This window comes from Agelaius tricolor, unplaced genomic scaffold (assembly GCF_023055355.1).
Source record: "Agelaius tricolor isolate 1412-34295 unplaced genomic scaffold, bAgeTri1.0.p SCAF_13, whole genome shotgun sequence".
Lineage (NCBI taxonomy): Eukaryota > Metazoa > Chordata > Aves > Passeriformes > Icteridae > Agelaius > Agelaius tricolor.
Window position 1 is genome coordinate 17,018,699 of NW_027269273.1, and position 20,241 is coordinate 17,038,939.

The following is a 20,241-nucleotide window of genomic DNA, read 5'->3' on the forward strand; positions in this document are numbered from 1 at the left end:
TCAGCTTTAAGATCTGCATATTGGTCTCTTCTTTCTTGTCTTTTCTTTATTAATGAAACCTCTGAAAGCTTTATACTTGTACAATTGGGTATCTGAGAGTCAGAAATAACCTTTATCCACAGAATGATGCATTGTGCTAGTGCTATAATTTGCACTGTTCCTCTGGCACTCTCCAGAGGCTTTGGTCTGGAGATGGTATCTGAGGAGGAAGAGATTACTTCTGTTTGTTCATTTTTTTCTTATGTTGCTGGGGTTGTTTTCAGAAATGCAAATTGACATTTTGAATTTTGAGTTTGATGAGAGCAGGACTGAGCCTGACAAATCAATTTGGAGAGACCAGGGCTGTCAGATGATAATAGCTTGCCTTCATTACCGACCAGTTTAGATTTGAACCAATGACCTAGAGGTGAAAAGCTCAGTATTGTTTTACGAATCCTCTGATCTATCCATATGTTCTCTTGTTTAAGGTCCCTGTAGTCCTCTTAAACAGAACATGCAGTAAATATTGAGCATCGTTTGCACTTGTAAATATTAGAACAGTGTCCATTCCAGTTGTCTGCTGTGCGTGTGATGACATTGCAGTTAAATATAGTAACAATTTCTTACACTCTCTGGCTTTTCATGAGAAACCCTCATAGAAATCCAACCATATGGCAAAACCCAGCATTATCCTAAAACCATTAACAAAGAACCTTTTGCTGCCATTAATGGGAAAATGAATCTACAGCTCTAAGTAGCCTACTGGGAGTTATTAACAACATCAGGCTACTGCTAAGAAAATGAACTTAAATAAAATATCATTAGGATCTGAGTCATCCCACCAACACTTCTGCATGTTGTATCCAAGTTGGTATTTATCTATGAAAGCCTTTTCAGTGTATATTATCTTTATTACTCCTCTAATTTTTTTCTTCATTGAGTATCTTTAATGCTGTAAAAAAGCATAATGGAAAACCATTTGCATGGATTTCATAAAATAGATTAAAAAGTATTTGAAATGTCCAGATGGGCTCATAAACTATTTTTCCATTCATTCTGAGGTAAGGTGTTCCTAGGCAACCTAGTGAGCAGGAGGAGGTCAACAAATGTAAATACTTGGGCAAGTGATTCTTAGTTTCTAAAGCTATTAAGTTACTGTCTACAAGTTACAGTTTTTGTGAGCTACAGAAATAATAAAATTAACATTTGTATGTATTTGGATTGTCTTTTTATCTCCTTATCCCTTTTCCTCCAATCCTTAATCTCATTCGACTTCATATCAACTGTTTCTGTATGGATTGATCTGCTGCCAAATCAAGTATAAAGAGGTGAATTTCCTACTGTCCCCTCACTATGAGAACAAATTAGGTTTTTTTCCACTCCCTGAATTCCACTCCATTAATTTTCATGTGGTTTAGAGGAACATAAGTTATTTTAGAGATCTCTGGGGGTTTTATTTCAAAATGTTGAAAATTGGCCAACTGATTCAAAAGGTATTGGTAGAAAACCTGTTTTGGTCATATGCTTCTGTGGGCAACAAAAAAAAAAAAATTACTGCCAAGTTACTAGTGAAACAAGGCATATGATTATGCTGTATGATGTATCCTTGGTGCAATTTGTTTTCTCCCTCTAGAGAGTATCAGCTAGAGCATCTCTCTTGGGGCAGTATTTTTCTTCTTGCATAGCAATTTCTAGTAGACAGGACATGAGCTGTATCTCTTTTGTAATTTTCCCCCCACTCCTTTGATGGCACTGAACTCATCTTCCAAGGGTTCTTTTGTTGAAAGCAAAATATCTCAATCCTTGGGGGTTTTTGAGAATTCTAGAAATTAGGGTTTTAAAAGTCATAGATACAATTTATGAATGTTTCCCTCTTTCAGATATCTCTCCAAGCCTGAAACTATGCTTTTTTTTTTTTTTTTCCTTTGGGTGTTTTTGTTTTGTTTTTGCTTTGTGGTTTTGTTTTGTTTTTAACACAGGTAAGACTTCATTGAATTGTGGTTGTCTGTAAAAGTGTGACAGAACATGAACCCTGGTGATCTTTTAATAATTTTGCAATAAAATCTGGCTTTTTACATTCTGCCATAATTGATTTGATGTGTGCTTTTGATCAAGCATGCAGTCCTTGAATTTGAAGGGTAGTAGTCTGGCTTTTGGAATTGCTTTTCCCTTTTGTCTTTTACAACTCTGAAAATCCAGGCAGTTAAACTTCAGCTGCTTTCCCATCCTATATAAATTGAAGCAGTGAATGTGGGTTTATTGTGGATTCCTGTTTTTAGAATGTAGTCAAACTTGCTAGATGGTATATACTATTTAGTGCCATAAAGCAGCACAAAAGAGCAGGTTTGAATGTGTGCTTTACAAATAAGCAGTAACTACTGGTTCAAAGGTAGAAGCAGGTAGGATGAACTGTCATAACCAATGGCCACATGTTAGTGTCTTGACTAGAATGCTTTTCTTATGGAACACTTTGGCTCACCAAAATTTATGCAGAGGTACATGCTGCATGTCCTGTGTATGGTGGGAACAGTTCACATATGAGAAGCCTGCAGGGAATTAATTTTAAAAAAATGCTTTGTGGTTTATTACGTTTTGAATTTTGAAAATAATGAATGGACTAAAAATATGTAAGAGTGATTCAGATGTGGGAGACTGTTTGAAGAGGAGGAATCTTCTGTAAGTATTTCCACAAAACATGGAAATAAATGTGTTCTGGGAAATAGTTAATCAGTAAAGTGTGTCACAAAGCAGAGGATAGCAAAAGACTTTATAATCCTCCAGTTTTTATTCCCAGTACAGTGAACTTATAAATGGATCAATAAACAACAGCTAATGCATCTCAGCATGTTGATACATGGGCTGTTACTGTGACATGGAAACAGGTTAATGTCCTCAGTAGATCTGCATGTTATTCAAGAAAATAGGTCATGGTGTAGGGGAAGGGAAGGGAAAATAAAAGGGGAAAAAAAGATTGATTTTTTTTTTTTTTTTTACTCTTCCTGTTCTTTAAAACTTTTTCATTATGCTGCATCTGAAGTGTGCTAATGAATAGACAGCAAAACTTCATAAACATTGGGATAGTAAACTGCAGCACTCTCTCTGATGTCTGTTTTGGACACTTACCACAACAATCCATGCAGTACTTGTAACAGATGATATCTGGGGAGTTGATGTAAATACTTTTGAAGTATGTTAAAAAAAGGCGCTGCCAGCAAAAACTTTAGGGTTCTTTGACTATGGATGCTTGATAGATTTTAAATAGAGATTTATTTATTTTTCTCAAAGTGAATTAGGAAAAAATGCTGTGGTGTGAATTTGGCAATATTGCAGTTTTCATTTAAGTGGTGTTTTTATGATATTCCTAATTTGTTTAAATTCTTGAAGACAGAAAACTTCCACAGATTTTTCAGGGAAGCTTTTCAAAACTTTGCTTTAGATACATCTCTTACAATGCATTGCTTCAGGAGAGGATGGAGAAGGAATGTTAACAAAACCTAGCTGGGTTTAAGACCCAGAAATAGCTGTCTTTTAAGAAATATCTTCTGTTGTGCAAATGTGTTTTCTTTAAGGGCTCTTCATTTTTGGGAGAGATAGAAAGGCAGTGTAATAATTTAGTAATGTATTTATTCAAACAGTCTGTTGTTAATAATTGTAGCAGTGATGGTCAGCTGTATAATTATCACATAAATGAAGATATTTACCACTACCCATTATATTTTCCTCTGTTCACTGTCTGCATGTGATGGATCCTCCTCTGCCTGTTTGTCTGATATTGCAGCTGAAGCCTGGAAAGGTAGCTGGGCAATTCCACTGTATTTGATTGTTGCCTGGTAGGAACCAACAGCAACCACAGGCAGAAGATGGTAGAGTCTTGTTATCTCCACTAGAACAGAGAATTTTTCAGGCTCAGGGATAGAGAGGGACGTTTTCAAATTGAAGTTGCTTTTTCTGATGGCATAGCTGCAGAAACATTTCTAGACAAAAGCAACAGTACTGGGAAAATCTTATTTTTCAGGATTATTCTGCAAAGGAACACTTGAGATTATTACTTCAATAAAACAATTGAAATACTGTTCTTGAGGTGAATTCTAAGAATTCTCAGTGGCATTTTCTTGTTTTCTGCATACTAAATTTTCACTCCTTCTGTGTAATGCCAGCCAATTGAGCTGATATGGGATTGCCAATATGTCTCTGCTTTAAATAGGACATAAAAATGTCTTCACTTGTCCAGTCAAACGAATGTTCTCATTTGGTTTGTGAAAATCACACATAAATATGACATAGGAACTTTCCTTGGGAAGCACGTGACGTCTGTTATCAATTTATGGGCATAAATTAAAATAGGAAAGGTTCTGACTGGTGGTAAGGAAGATATTTTTCCTCACTCTATTGACAGCTGTGCATTTGAATGAGAGGCAATCCAGTCTACATCCCTAGAGGATTTTAAGTCCCAACTGGATGAAGCCCAGAGCCACCTGATCTGACCTCTTAGTCATGCTTTCAGTGTGAGGTTAGGTGATAAACCTCCTCTGGCATCCTTTCTAGCCTCAGTTATTCTGTGGCTCTGATGTACTTGTTGATCACACTCATTTTCAGCATTCTTTCTTCCTAATTGCGTGAGCTGTTCATTTGAAGTGTTCAATAAATTCCTTTGGTAAGAATGGCATCACATGAGACTGGAGAATTGGAGGCACCAGCTCAGGGGGAAAGGGAGTGCAGCAAATTGCTGTCCAACTGTCTTGATAAGCAGCTGTGGCTGTGGACAGATTAACTCCTGCCTTAAAGAATATTTCTGTGAAGATTTAGTCTAGATTAAGCCATTTTCCTAAGAAGACTTAACCAAACGATGAAATTCTTTGTTCTAAATTTTAATAAATTATGCAGGACCTTGACTAAACAAACATTCATTTTTGTACAAGAAATAGATGATTCTCAGACATTATATAATATTCAGAACAAGTTCTAATTGTGAGTAGGACATAGCGTAACATGGATATTATGCAGGCAAGAAGAATTAGAGCAAGGGAGCCAGCACATTTTTTCTTCTAATAAAACAGACAGAATTTCAGAAGAGTTTAGTAGGGTTCCTAAGCAGGAAGTCACTGAGGCATTGTATAATGTGCCTGTTGCTGAGATAGTTGCTGCAACTAAATGACTAAATGTGTTTGGTTTCCTTTTTTTTTTTTTCCTTTTGTTACTGATATAAACAAAGAAGAAGGCCAAAAAGAAATTTTGTTAAATTGCTGTCAGCTGTTGAGCAGACTGAACTGAATAAATGTTTTTCAAGAATAACATTGTCAGTTACTTTTGATTCTTTGATAAGACATGAAAGATGCATTTAGATTTAAAAACTAATCTCTTTGGGAGATTTTTTTTGAGACTATGAAAAATCCTTTTGTCTTCAGAGTTGGAGTTGTCATAAGATAGGAAAAAATATAGACACATTCATAATTTATGCCTATAACTATAGGCATATAGTTATAGCTATGCCTATAACTATAAAACTATAGCATTTTATGAAGAGGTTAATACCTGATTTAAGTTACAACGGGGAGGAAGAAGTCTTATTTCTCTATCTAATAGTAATATTTTTTTAATAAAACTGGTCCTAGACTTTAATCGGGTCACTTTTGTTTTAAATACCCACTTTTGATTCTAGTGTTATCTTTTGGTGTGGGATGAAGATCAAATAGTTGATTTTCATGTGCGTGTTTGTAAGGAGATCTCCAGGTTGAGGGCCTGCCCACCCCAGCAGAGCTGCTGGTGCTGCGCGGGGATGTTCTGCATTGCCGGTCTGCTTTGCCAGATCACTTCCACAGAAACAGGTGATGGCAATGCTTTCTGGTGTGAATGCCAAAGTGAGATCCAGCTGCTTGTTTTGGACTGCATACAGGTGATACAAACTGAAAAACAGTTAAAAAATATCTTGCCCCTTACTTTCCCCAATAATGATCTGATATCTGTCCTCCCACATGATGACTATAGGCAATAAATAGAATTTTAGCACATAAATTAGTGTTTGAATTTTTCTACCTCTGCCCACTCCCATTATTTAGGTTTGTAGTCACACAGTTTTAATTCTGCCAACATTCTTTTTTCTTAAAAAAATAAAAATCCAAACAGCTACTGAATATAGAGGAAAACGGTGTCAAATGAAACAAAGGACGTTCAATTCTCCCCCTTTTTATTAATATCAACCGGTTTGATTTGTGTGGATTTTTAAATATGTTTATTTTTTCTTTGTCAGGGTGGGGAGAAGTTGCCTTGGCTGCTTACCAAAGGAATTTTCCATCGACTGATAATATTCCACATAAATGAGAAGCAGTGATCATGATTTTGAATCCGTTAAGAAATAGTGAAGGCCAACTCTGGGCTGCTCTAAAGAGGTTGTGGAAAAATTCTTGAATTTATTAAACCCTCAGTCTCTTTTAATAAAGGCCAGCATTTTTATGTTATTATCCCTGGCTGGCCTAACTCAGGACAGCATGAAGACTCTTAATTACTAGTGCTGTCCTTTATAATGCTGTCCTTAACTCTTCCTCTCATAAGCAGTTTACCTCCTCAGAAGAAATAGAAAAAGTAGCACAATGTTCACTCCTTGAACAAAAAGTGTGTTTGCAACAGTAGCTGGTATGTAGGTATTTTTTGTGGTTTTCCAATCAACTTTCACAAAGGATTTTATTATTAATCTGAGAGAAACATAATAATATTAATGTAATGCTACATAGAGAAGTCTAGACAAAGCCAATCACAGGAATTCTGGCTTTTGAAACACTTGTAACTTTGGAGACTTGTAACTTTTTATATTAGTCAGAACTTCCCAAAAAAGCTAATGGTCACAGAGGTGTTTGTGTCAACTTTTTTCTCCTCTTTGGACTTTACAAAATAAATGGCACACCTGCAAAGTCTAATTACTTAGTAGTTCCTTCAAGTGTTTAGCACTACTTGCAGGGTATAATTATCCAGCTGACTTTAGAGCAGGAAAATAATGTTCTTTGCCTCAAAGGCATTCACTTAAATATCTTGGTTTCTGAATTTGGTGACAGAGGATGAAGCATGTGTGTGTGTTTGTCTATCATCTCCATGTTCTTTGGGAAATGCAAAGCCAAATCCAGTGCCTCCTTTAAACTTACCTGGACTTAATGTCACAACTTATCCCATTTGCAGATTGAGATCTTCGAAATTATGGTTTTGAAAATTGAAAGTTGAAGTAGGAAAATTATCGCTGCCAAAAATCCACTTGACATTTTTATAAAGAAACCTGTGCTGGAGGAAACATTTCACGTATTTTCAGGGCAGAATTGTTTTGGAGATTCTTTAAAAGGGTTGTTAGGGAAATATTTCCTCTGTTTCACTAAGATTTTTTAAATGCATAGTGGCGCTGCCAAAATTATTTGGAATTTAGACTAAGATAATGTACAGCAGGATTGTCTCCTCTTTAATGATGTCAGTTCTGCTTCCACAACTAGAGTAGCCTCTTTCTTGCAGACAGAAGTTTCTACCAGGAGGGAATTTCTGTGATTTCAGTGGCTATTGCTGCCTTAGGCAGCAACCCATGACTGGAATTTCAGATGTATTTACAACTGGAATCAGCCCTGCTTTCTTAGATTGTTTAAATTACAGCCTTGTAAGCTTTTTATTCCTATTGAATGGTATAACAGGAAGATATGTTTACTGGTACTCTTGGATTTCGGGATACAGCCAGGATACCAACACTGAAAGCTTTGTGTTATGCATGACATAAATTTTATATGTCACTTCCTTGCATGTTTGGTTATGTTTTAATTAGAAATATAATTCTGCCTAGTAGATAATTAAGTAGAATTGCTAGGCAAAGTATTAGAATGCATGTTTAAAATGGTGTAAATTTGCAAGATATAATAACAAAAAGCAACAATATCTATTATGTAAGTAATTGGGAAATAAATTGATGTGCATTGCATCTTTACACTTTATGCAATTTCTACCTCTTTTGTAAAGTGCAGTGACATCACTTGCTTACTCAGCTCTTCTGTATCCTTTGCAGTAAGGAGAATTAGAATAGGAAAATTCAGAAGAACTTGAATTAGGTGTTTTGATTTCAGACATTTGTGAGCCTTAATACTGAGTTTGCTCATTGCAGGTTTTGCAGCCAGTTTTTAAGTTGCAAAGCTGTTCATCTATCATAGGGGAAGCATATAAAAAGGAGAGGAGGTTGGTGGACTGGTAAATACTTAGGAAAGGAGTATGCACAATTTCTTTTGCTTCAATACTGTCTTTAGGTTTAGCTTATTCATTCAAATAGTAACTGTTGGTGGGCTGGTACTGTGGAAAAGATGATGACAGTTAACATTTCAGAGGAATGAGAACTGGGCCTGCATTAGTTTCTACTCAGTACTGATTGCATCAGCATCCATTCCAGCCTTCCCTGTCAAATTGTACATAGCTGTTACCCAGGCATGGTGATGCATGTGTTGTAGTCAGGGTCAGCTGCTTTATATGGCACCACTCCTTTGCTGCTTGTGAGGGATGTCCACAAACGAGGCTTCCTCTGACAAGCAAGGGGTTGAAGATTTATTTCTTGTCTTTGCTACATAAGCAGGCAGAATTCTTTTTACTGTTTGAAAATTCAAATTAATTTGAAAAACTCAGTTCTGGACATGTTTTTTAGCTTTTCTTTTTTACTTGAATTCTGTTTGGAGACTTTCAATGCAGATATTTCAACAAAATTAACTTTGGCATCGTATCAGAAGTAGCCAGAATTGATGGGCACAGAGGCTTGGCTTGTCAGAAGATGTTAGTGTAGAACTCAGAATAAAATTTGGGTGTTCTGGCTGTTCCGGTGCTGTCACATTCCCAGTTCAGTGAGAAGAGGAACCAGATCTTGAACTGTCTGTCTTCTTACAGAAATAGTTCTAAAATCTGTTACATTCTACTGGGGTGGAAATTCTTGGAGGATATGTGAAGTAGCATAATGAAACATTACAATGAAATCTTTTGAGTTAGAAAATGTTTTTGCTAGTGTAACTTGTACAAGTACATATCTATACACAAGAGACAAAAATTGGATTTCATTACAGAGATCACCTTCACAGAACAGGCTTTCTCTGGACAGTAATCAGCAGTAATTATTTCTTGTTATGGGTCCTGACCATATAGAAAGGATGCAACTGAACTTGCAGCTAAAACTAACCATAAACAAGCATTGTAAATACAGACTGTACTAACTGTTCAAATTATGTTAAAAGAATTATTAAACTAAATATGTGTTTGTACTGAATTCCAGTGTGAATGTGAATAGAGCAGATGTGTTATATTCACATACTATCATGTATCAGACAGTGAACTAAATAGGAGAGAGTTCTTACTTCTTTCCAAGTTTAAAGGTAATATTAGGAGGCTGCATCAATGTGATTTTTTTTTTCTGTCAATAGCTGTCACATATATGAGGCAGTAGTACAAAGTCTGCAAGGAGATGTGCCTCTTATTATGAAAATTTTCCTAAACACATTAATTTCTTGATCTTTGGGTTGAAATAATTGTTATGGGAACTAGTAATCAATCTACTTCATGTAAAAGAAAAATCAAACAGTTAGTATGTAATATCTGTTCCAAAATATACTGAATGCCAGCCCACTTCAAATTGTTATCTCATTGGTGATTTAGTTGTGATTAGTGATTAATATTAGTGTTCAAGATTAATATAATTTGTAACATTTTTACTACCTTCCAAACATTACCCCTTTAGTGTGCCTATAGTAAAAAAGCAAATAAGCAAACAAACAAAATCCTTCTCCAAAATCCCACCAGTTGAAACCTGAATATTCGTCCTTGTAAATTACTTTATCTCATCAGTAAAAAATCTGATAAGATGTAAATTAGTGACTGACCAGTTTCGGTGTAAGTTTTCTTTTGTTATGTTGTCTGAGATTTCACTGAGAATATATATAGTTAATTCACTAGTGGTTTATACTAAGTTGTTTTGCTTCTCAGGGTAATTGGACTAGAAATGCATTAGTCGATTAATGCAGTTTAGCTGGTGGTCAGTATCCTGTTAAGTCGTGATAAATCAGTGTTTTAGCCTTTTCCTTCTGTCAGGGATAAAGCAGGCATCTCAGGTATTTTTTCCCCTTCAAAAACATTTGTTTTTGCATTTTTAATGAAAAAAAGTCAGATACTTCCCAACAGCTAAGCATTCATTTGCTACATTCACCTACAAAAATAGTATTTTTATTATTTTTGTTCTAATGTTAAACTTGTTAGACTTTGCTCTGCTGTTTTATAAAGTATTGCCATAAAATTATATAATGTGTCAGATTAATTTTGAATAATCTTAGGGGAACTAATTAGTTTTGTAGATACTTTTGCATCCTAAGTATTTTTATTGTTTTACAATTGTATTACACTATCTTACTTCTTTTAGTCTCTGATATTTTTGGGAAGATTAAACTTCAATGAAAGGAAGGGCCAGAAGGCTATGAGTATGCTTACTGTACACGAAAGATAATGAGCAGTTTTTCAGTTTTATGTAATCATTGTATAATTCTTGTGAAAAGGAAATAAACAGTTTGGGTACATGCTGAATAACCTACAATATGCTTAAGAAAACATAGGAATTAGTTATCTTTGACTCATGTATTTTAAACTTTTTTCTTCCTGTTCTTTGTTACTATGTTGAAATAATGTAATGAAATATTTACATTAATGTAGTACATGCCACATATACATGTACTATAATAAGGGTATTATTATGCAGTTTAATTTTGGGCAAGGACAGCAAGTTACTAACGTTTTAAAAGTAATAGTGCAACAATGTAGGAATGTACAAAAGGGTTGTTGGGTTTGTGTGCTGTGCTATCAACACTGTGAGAGCCATCGTATCTGCAGGATCATTTGTGTCAGGCTTAATCCTGTTTGTTTTTTTTTTTTAATCTGCAATCTCTATTTCAGTGTATATGCATGAATTTTGTGAACAAAGTACTGTGTGTGTGTCCCATCCAACCTAGCTCCGTCTGCCCGGCTGGCTGTAGAGACAGATTTCATAATGGACACAGAAACGACGCTAATATGCTGCAAACGATCTGGTAATTGTTCTCCCTTGCTGGTGTGATTGCTAAGTGGATTGCAGAGCTCTGGTTCTGTTCCTGTCTCAGTGCGGCTCTGCTGTGTTAGCATTGCACTAGGGGTGGCCACCCCAGTGGGAAGTGTCCCTTCCTTCTGCAGAGCCCCGTGCTGACCTTCCCAGGGGCTGCAGAGCCTGGGGCAGCCCTGGAGCATCGCTGCCCTCTGAGCTGCACTCACCGCAGTGCCCTCCCTGCAGCCACAGAGCCATGGCTCTTCATAGGCAGCACAGTTTTGTAAGATGGACTAGAAGTAAGAACTATGAAAATACCCTTAAGAGGAGTATAAATGAGCAGCAGTTAGCACAAGGAGGAAATACAACACATACTTTTTAGTATGCAAAACCTACTGCGGTAGGTTATTTATTAGGCTGGATCCTGATGACATGCGTCCTTTGACTGGTTAAGGGAAAAAAAAGGGATGGAAGCTATCTCAGTACAGCTGGCTGCCCTTTGAGATGCTTTAACGCTTGAAAATGTAAAGAGGGTGGGTAAAGAGAGGAAAGGTCTATAATTTCCTGTATCCTGTCTTCCACATTTTGAACAAATTCTTGCAGAAAGCATAAGCCTCAGGGAGACAACAGGAACGTGAGGCACAAGCATGATGAATTTAGGAAGAGTAAATAGTCCTGCCAATCTTAACAGTCCTTACAGTTTCTTCTGTAACATGACAATAAGGCCAGCAAATTGACAGGAAAAGTGTGACTGTTAGTATTTTTCATGTTAGTGAGTTCTCTGGCAGAGTTCTCTTGCTATAATATTGCAAACAAGGGAAGAAATGTGACCTGAAAGAAACTCTTGTAGAGTAGGAGCAAGACTTGGTGGATGACTGTGCCTAGTAGGTGGTTACTAATGATCGTCTGTCAGAATGAAATGGTTGTATTGAATCCGGATCTGCCACGGTCTGTTGGGTCTGTACTCATTCTGCTTCATTTCAATCTTCTTGTTAATGACCTTGATGATAGAATAGAGAGTGTGCTTACAAAATTGATTCACTAAAAATGCCCCTAGAACTTGGAGGGAATATATATATATGACACAATTTTATGAACACCAAATTATTTTGAGAAATTTAAAAAAATCTTAGGAGATAAATAGTGACAGATTGAAGTTCTACACTTAACAGAAATCATGAATACACAATTAGACTGTAGGGAACAAGTAGTTAGATTATAATTCTCCAGAATTTCTGATGTAAAAGGCCAAATGTTATACCAGGAGGGATAAAAAGATACAGAACAATCTTTTTTTGGTTTTTTTTTAATCTATGGGTAAGTCCTCTCTTGAAGTGTTGCATCTCACAAGGGCAAATGCCCTAAGGAAATAGAGTTCACCTGAGCAGAGTTTGGGAGAAGAGTAATCAAATAATTTGAGGTCTAGAAAATGAGGCCTAATTGGAAAGACTGAAATAATTTGAACTGGGGAGAGGAATGTGTGTGCAAGTGCCAAAAAGAGAACCAGAAGGCATAATTTTGTGTGTATGTGGTAGGCAATTTCAGGAAGGTAGGGAGTTGTTTGGTATAAAGCCCATCTATGAAAAAAAAGGAAAGATGAGCGATCTTAAAATGTTACAAAAACCGTAGCTTAGGTCTCATCATGAACAAAGGACCGGTTGCTGAGAGAGCTGACTGTTCTTTCTTCTCAAGAATTTTATTTAGCTGTTTTTTGAACAACATCGTTATTTTCATTGATGAATGGTACATATAGCCTTTTGGAATGTTACTGAGTAAAAAATTAACACTTTGTACGTGGATACAATTTACCCTGTGACAGTATCCACTTGACAAAATTGTGATGCAATCAGTCTCCATATTGCCAGTCCTTTGAGTTCTAACAGCCTCTAACTCAGTAGCCTCATCTTTTTTTTGTTGGTATCTCACTATGCAAGTAAGAGTTGTACCACACAAGATTTTCAGCTCTTTTTTCCTTTTCAAGGGCCCTTAACAAGCCTGTCAGTAGTTAACTTTTATTTCTTTCTCATTTTCATAATGACTTCAGTTGTTTCTCCAGTACTCTGGGTACTGAACATATTATTAGGCTATGAAAACAAGGAGTGTACTGTTGGTGATTGTTTTGTTTATAAAATTTCTCAGTTTCCATTGTCTGTTTCTCCACTAAGAAATGAATACAGCTTCAGTTACCTGGGGGTGTAACATATGTTGTTAGTATACTTCGAGTCTGTATTTGCATTGTTATACCCTGGAATATGTGTCTTTAATCATTGCAGTTGGAAATTACCTTACTTAGCATTTTTAGTTTCTGTTTGCTCAGAGAGGTTTTGTGAGTCAAAGCCAACAGCCTGTGTACAGTGTAGCCAGCCAAACCTGAATTTTGCGCCTGAGAATGGAATTTGTCACAGCTCCAAGCAGTTTTTAATGGAGCTTCTTGTTAAAGTAAATGTGAAGGAAATACCAGCATTTCAGTATTCCTTATCTCTAATAACTTATTAAAGCTCCATTCAATGCCTACTATTTCCCTTCCTTTCTCCCATGGGCAGTCTTTACACACAGTCTGGTATGGAAGCAGTAGGAGTTCAGCGTCCTGCAGGGAGACACTGGAGCTTTTAAGAGGTGGAGGTTTTTGCATGTTACACAAAGGATCAGGGTGACTTGAAAATATTTGTTTTGGTTTTGAGGTGATCATTTGAACCCCTCTCTCTCTCTCCTCTGCTACTATTTTGCTTCTCCATCACATAGAGAATTTGGGCTAAGTGCTGTAAATTCTATTATTTTTACTGCATCACATACCTTGCCTTCCTAGGTTTGTGTTCATATTGTCTGCAAGAAAAGTTACTGTTGACATTGATTTTTTAAATATTGATAATAAGCTTTCAAATTTCCAGACAAATCTATGTGGAAAACTCACAAGTTGGTGCTTTTTCAACATCTGGCCACATTTTAATGGTATTATTTTTAACCAACAGAGCCAGAAACTCTTGCTTTAAAGTAGAAAATGTAGAGTTAGTTGTATGAATCTAGTAGGTGATATCGATACTAGGAATAAATAGGAGGACCCTTACTGTAGTGGAATGCAAAGTAAGACAGTTATTGTCCATGAAGACTTAGTGATAAAATAATCTTTGAAAAATATGCCCCAAATACTAAGCCTCAGAGAGAATGCCAATAGCATCTGCCACTGGAACTGGAGGGTAAGACTGCTACGTAGGAGGAATGTGTAATAAAGAGATGCTGTAGTATGGAACTTGCAGGATGTTGCAGTCTCATCAACCAGCTCTAAGTACTGGGTGTAGGAGGCCAAACCAGCATTTGGTGTGATTCAAATGATGTACTTAAGAAGGCCTGGGGTTTAGGAGTGCTGTGATGCTGCTGAGCTGGGAGCTGAGCTGGTGCCAGTGCCCGAGGTTAGGGCACTACAGCTGCTTTTCCCTTGCATGGTTGGAATGAAATTTACAGCAGCAAATGGCTGCTTATCAATGGATAATTTCATGTTGTATCTTATCTATTGTTTTTGAAAGCCATAGTAGATCAGAAAACTCATGGCTTTATTTTTTCCTAGACTTGGAATGTACATGCCTTAAATAATGTAGGTTTCTGGAACTGGAGTTCCTTGTTTAGCTGCATTTGCAAATCTACTGAGGAAGCACAGACCTGTCTTACCTACTGTTTATGTTGCATCATGTTGTACTTTCTGTGCTTGACTTAATGAAGATAAGTAACTTTAGGCCAACAAAAATTACTTTGCTTTATTTGGTGGAGGAAGAATGCTGCTCATTGTGGAATGCTGGATTAGGCTATTGGATGTCTTAGTGCCTAGTATTTGTCTGTCTCTTTGTAGGATAACATTAAAAAGCATAATAGAAGCTTTATTTATAAGCATAAAGTGTGGTGTTATGAAGACTCTGTAGCAGAGTCAAACCCAAACTTGAAATTTAGTGAGACAGCTGCAGTCCCTTTCACTGTAAAGTGGATTTGAATTATCTTGTTGCAACAGAAGTAAATGAAATTCTTGTTACAGTAGAAACTTAGTAGCTAAATGGTCCTAAGTGACATCAATTTATTTAGAGGACTAAAAGTACTCTGAATTTATATAAGCTACTGAAATGTGGGCAAAAATCCAATGTTTATTTTATGTTCCATACGTAAAATAAAGTCCAGAAGTGATTTTGTCATGATTTCACTGTGCAAGACAGAACTGAGCTGTAATTTTACTTATTCAACTAAGTCTTGCTTATTCAACACTGTGAGTGGGATAGCTGTGTTGGATGGTAATATGTGTAAATATGTTGGTTTAATTTAATAGTTCTAGAGGAAGGCAACAGGAAGGCAACACAATAGTCTGGATAAGCAATAGCACTGCAAACATGTTGCAGACAATAGTCAATCTGTCAGCTGTGAAGAGCTGACTTCCAGGCTCCAATTGAAGTTGCACAGACATCTCTCTAAGGGTGGGAGCTCAGTGATCAAAAAGACACCAAACAGGATGGATAACAATCAAACAAGGGATTTTTTTTAATGTGACATTTTAAACTGATTAAAACTACTTTTATTTAGGGAAAAGTGTATTTAAGTGTATTTAAATTCCACATTTATTGTTATCAATAATTAAGTCTATTCTGAATATACTTTAAAATAAAATGCCACTACGTGTTTGCCACTGAAATTTTAGCAAATGAGGTGCTGAACTGAAACTAGCACTAATGAACTGGAGGCCTAGCTTATGACAATAAGTAGAATTTTTTAATTATAGTGTAGTATAACTGTTTTGATTGTTCCACACACTTTCTCACCTTAGAATGAAAGATAAAAAAGCAAAAAATTTTCACATTTAAATAATAGCCTAGGGAGTGCAGGGGATGAGGTGCCTTAGTTGTAGAAGCATTAAGCATTTACTTTTTTTTTAAGCACCTAAATAAAATAAGATTGTATAACTTCTGTCCACATGCAATCTGAGATTAGTATGAAAGTGGAATTCTAAAATAGAAAACATGCCGTATCACATTCATCATTTTCTGGAAAATAGTCCGGATTATTTAGTATAGTAATCTTAGGCAACTAAGCTCACTAAAGCAGAAACACAGATTTTATAAGTACTCAGGGAAATGGGGGTGGGGGAAAGAAAGGAGTCTAAACATAAAATGTTTTTGGACATCTGGGTGCCTGCAAATGTCATGGGAAGGGGGAGCCGTAATCTCTTTAAGGGAAAACAAGAGTTGAATGGAATTGAAGTGTCAGATTATGTATATATTTATGGTATCTCCTTATTAACAAAGCAAGAAGCAAAAGCTTATGTATGAGGTTATAATATATTTTGTTGAAGTACAATTCAGCCTGTTCCCATATGCACACCGGAATTGTCTCTCCTCTTTTCTGAATGCTGCACTTTCAATGGCCAGCACAGTTTTTGATGAGTGCTGGTGTAATTGATGATGGAACCCATACACAGAAACGAAGAAAAAGGGGAAATTTTGCAGATTCAAATAATTATTTAGAAACAGCTGTAGAAGGTTAAATAAAAGCTTTTTGATAGTAGTTGGAGGATGAGTGACACTGTGCTCTATTATTACTTCATCTTTGATATCTACAAGGAGGAACTATCCCTGGGAACGTGCATGAGAATTAGGATAGTGTCATTTGTCCATTTTACAAATCAGGAATTGGAGCAGACAGAGATGAATTCATTTGCATGAAGTTGCCCTGAAAGTTGGAAGACATGATGGTTAATCCTGCTAGTCTGTCTAGACTGGTGGTTGATAACAGCAGTGAGAGAATTCAAAATGTGACTGCACCTTGAGATTCCCAGCAACCTCCTTGAGGTTTAGGTGACAGTGAAATATTTTCATGTCTGGCTATGTAAGAATAGTATTTTTCTGTATGGATTAGATATTAATAGGATATAAATAGATGTGGGTAGATAGAAATAAGAAGGATGACAGTATAGAAACTGCCATTTTCTGTTCAAATTTGGGGTTTGAACTTTTAGTATTCGTATCTTCCATTTCATTATCATCTCTTCCCCATTTCATGTTATTTGCCTGTCTTGAGTTGAAGTGATGCAGATACTGATTTAAAGGTCTTTTGTCCTCCAGCAAATTTCCTTAGTACAGAGGATCACTGAGCAGGGTAAGAGGACAATTGATTTTGATTAGGGAAGAGGATAGTGATAAGTCTGATTTGCCCCAATTGCGTTTTGAGTGTCTTGTTTGTTGATGATACAAACTAAGTGGTTATCAGTTTTGTACCATGTTACATCAGCTGGTTTCTTCTGGCAGAAATACAGCAGTTCTCGTTCTGTGTCTGATTCCGAACATGATGCTGGGAATGGTCAAGCTGTACTTTACCGATGGGCAGACTGGTATTGTGGTTCTAGGATAAAAGAGGAAAGCCGTGGCCTTCCAAGTTCTTAGCAACTGTCGCAATTTGGATTCTTGGATAGGAAGAATCAGAGAGGCACATCCTACTATGGCCACGGCCGCCTCTTAAAAAGAGCTGTGGAAAGAACGGGAAAGGATTTGATGTGTGTTGCTAAAATCCACCAGGTGAGCGGTTTGGTCGCCCAAATGATTTCCATATTCGGCACCCTGGGAAGTTCTTTCCGGGGAGGAGGGCTGCGGGCGTGCGAGGGCAGGGCGCGGCTGAAGGGTGTCTCGGCGGTGCCGGGAGGTGGCGGAGCGGCGCTGGAAGCCGTGGGGCGGCCCGGCGTGGCCCGCGGGGGAAGCCGGCTCTTACAGGAGCGGGGCTGAGGCGCAGCGGCCCCTTTAAGGCGCGACCTGCCGGGGATCAGGTGCGCGGCCGGAGCGATGACGTAATGGGGCGGGGCCGCGGCTCCCGCTCGCGCTGCCGGCGCCGCGGGACGGGGCGGCGGCGGCTGCGCACGTGCGCGGGGCGGCGGAGAGCGCGCGGGGCCGCGCGGGCCGGAGCGGCGGGAGCGGGGCCGCTGAGGGAGCGGCGCTGCTGCAGCAGGTGTCGGCTCTGTCCGTGTGGGGCTGCCTGCCCTGTGAGCACGTGAAAGGTTTTCTCCTGCAGCAGGCTAGGTGGGAAAAATGTGCTGTGTGCAGCGTGTTTAATTATTTGCAAATTTAATTGGTGTTTTGGGGTTTTTTTTCTGTGATACAGCCATCCATCATGTTGTGTGTTTCATTTGTGTTTACTTGAAACTGTTGCTTAGGCAGTAAGTGAACAGCAGATACTGCCTCAGTTGATTGTGTTTTCCATGATGATGAATTGTGCTGTGTACCTACTGTCCTTGATAGAAAGTGCTGCGCGAAATTTGACTCTTTATGCTTGGGTAAACTAAGGCAAATCCAAACACTAAGGTTTGGACTAGAGGAGGGATGTCAGATGTCTTCCTCCCTTGCCAATGGAAGATTATATCCCCCCTGTATGGAAAAGAGACTGGACCTTTTGCCAGCTAGGTGGGAATGTGTAAGCCCATGTGGAATTTACACCGCCTAAATACTTGTATGCACAGGAATTGTGTTTGCTGGTTCTGGAGAAGAAAGGAAGAAAGGCAAGGGATTGCTTGTAGCTTTTTTTGGGGCTTTTGTTTTTGTATTTTTTATTGGTTGGTTGGGTTTTTGTTTTTTTTTTTCTTTGTAAGGTGAGGGGAGGCATTGAAACCTTTCTTTGAACATTTATTTAATCTTCATGATAAATAGACTTCTATATTTGTAGTTCTAATTTCTGGCTAATATGTTCACTTTTCACCAGATAAGTTAAAATTGGCAGAAAAAAAAAAAAAAAATCCCTGCTCAGGGAAATCATCATGTGAAGATAAAGTTGGCAGGAGGACCTCTGTAATTTTCTGGGTGGCAGAAGGATGTGACCAAGTAAAACATGGCTTTAGCAGGCTTGGTTCTTAAGACTAGAGAAAAGTCTCTTGGGCATTGTTATGCTAAAAATGTAGGCTAAGACTTTCCTTTGAAGTCCTGATTTGGAAATGCCCATGTCTACCACATCTAATTTTTTGCATTAGATTCCAAAGTCGATTTAGTCTCTTCTAATCTTGCAGAGCAGGGTTCTGGAGTAGGTCTTTGTTTAAATAAACAAAAATACTTGTATGGATGTATCTATATGTTCAGAGATGTGCTATTTTTATTTTTGAATCCACACCTCTGAAGCCATCATTCTGCAGGTTTCTTTTTTCTATTGTCTTGATAGCATTTCAGTCTAATCAGTATTCAATGGGTGATGTTTTTGCTCTCTAAATTTAGCTGCTGATGTTTATATACTACTTGGTATTCTGTATTGGTCTTTGTAGAGGGCATCCTGCATAGATAGATCAGCCCCAACGGCCTTTGTCCGGGAAAATGCATCATCCCAAATGACATATTAACAGTGGGTGTTTAAAGGGATGAATATGTTAATCTAGCATGCTTTAAGACCAGTGGAGTCTTTAGGTCTGTTCATGTATACTTGCTCTGTATCTTGTTAATGTATGTATACTTGTGCCTTACACCTCGGGGAGGGGAAAGGGAGTGAATGACACATTTTGCTAGTGTTTACTACTCCTTTTTCTTTTTTTTCTCCCATATTTATGCAGACAGTATGGGTGTTGTGTCAGAAACAGGTTTGTAGTCCAGTGGGATGTTCCAGCCATGGGACACCAGGCTAAGGTGAGCAAGTAGGTAATCCAGGGCATAGCAGGATTAGTCCACAGGGTGAAATCCAGTCAATTACTTTTCTACCTTAAAATCTCTTTAACTTTTAAGTATATTTTTTCATTACAGCACCTATTACTGTGACAGATGTGACTTTCCATAGGTTTTTGGCAAGTGGCTTACTGTTTCCTCTGGATGTCATCACCTATTTCTTCCCCTTCTTGTTCATATTTAGCATCTGAAGCCAGTTTAATTTCACTGGCTGTGAAATAAACAATAGTCATCATAAGATGTGATTGTGTATACTGTTGAAAAAGTCACTGAAATGTAAGCATCTGCAACAGCTTTTGTATGTGCATAAAATTATAAGAAATAATGGCTGTTCTAATGAAATTATTAGAAAATATTTCAGGGTGAAAAGAAAGCTGATTCAAGATTTGTTGTTACTTCCCCTCTTCTTTCTAATGGCACATTTTCATAGAGGACTTAGTTTTATGAATTGCAAATAAAAGTTTAAGATCCTAATTCCCCCATTGTGATTGGGAGGATTCCTGGAATCATGTGTGGCATTGACTTTTATTTTCAGCTCTTCAGTATTGTGGCATG

The 20,241-nt window shown here is 37.5% G+C and overlaps 1 protein-coding gene across 8 annotated transcripts in view; it reads left to right on the top strand.

Annotated features, from left to right (window-relative positions):
• The window catches only part of USP54 (ubiquitin specific peptidase 54), a 91,840-nt gene that overhangs the window by 3,644 nt on the left and 67,955 nt on the right, over positions 1 to 20,241 (top strand). The window contains exon 1 of one of the 8 annotated variants that reach the window (XM_071438909.1): positions 17,867 to 18,069. The exons of the other annotated variants lie outside the window; for them this stretch is intronic. The gene's annotated coding sequence lies outside the window, so the exon portion shown is untranslated. Of the gene's footprint in view, positions 1 to 17,866; positions 18,070 to 20,241 lie in introns of those variants that run through there. 8 annotated transcript variants of the gene reach the window in all.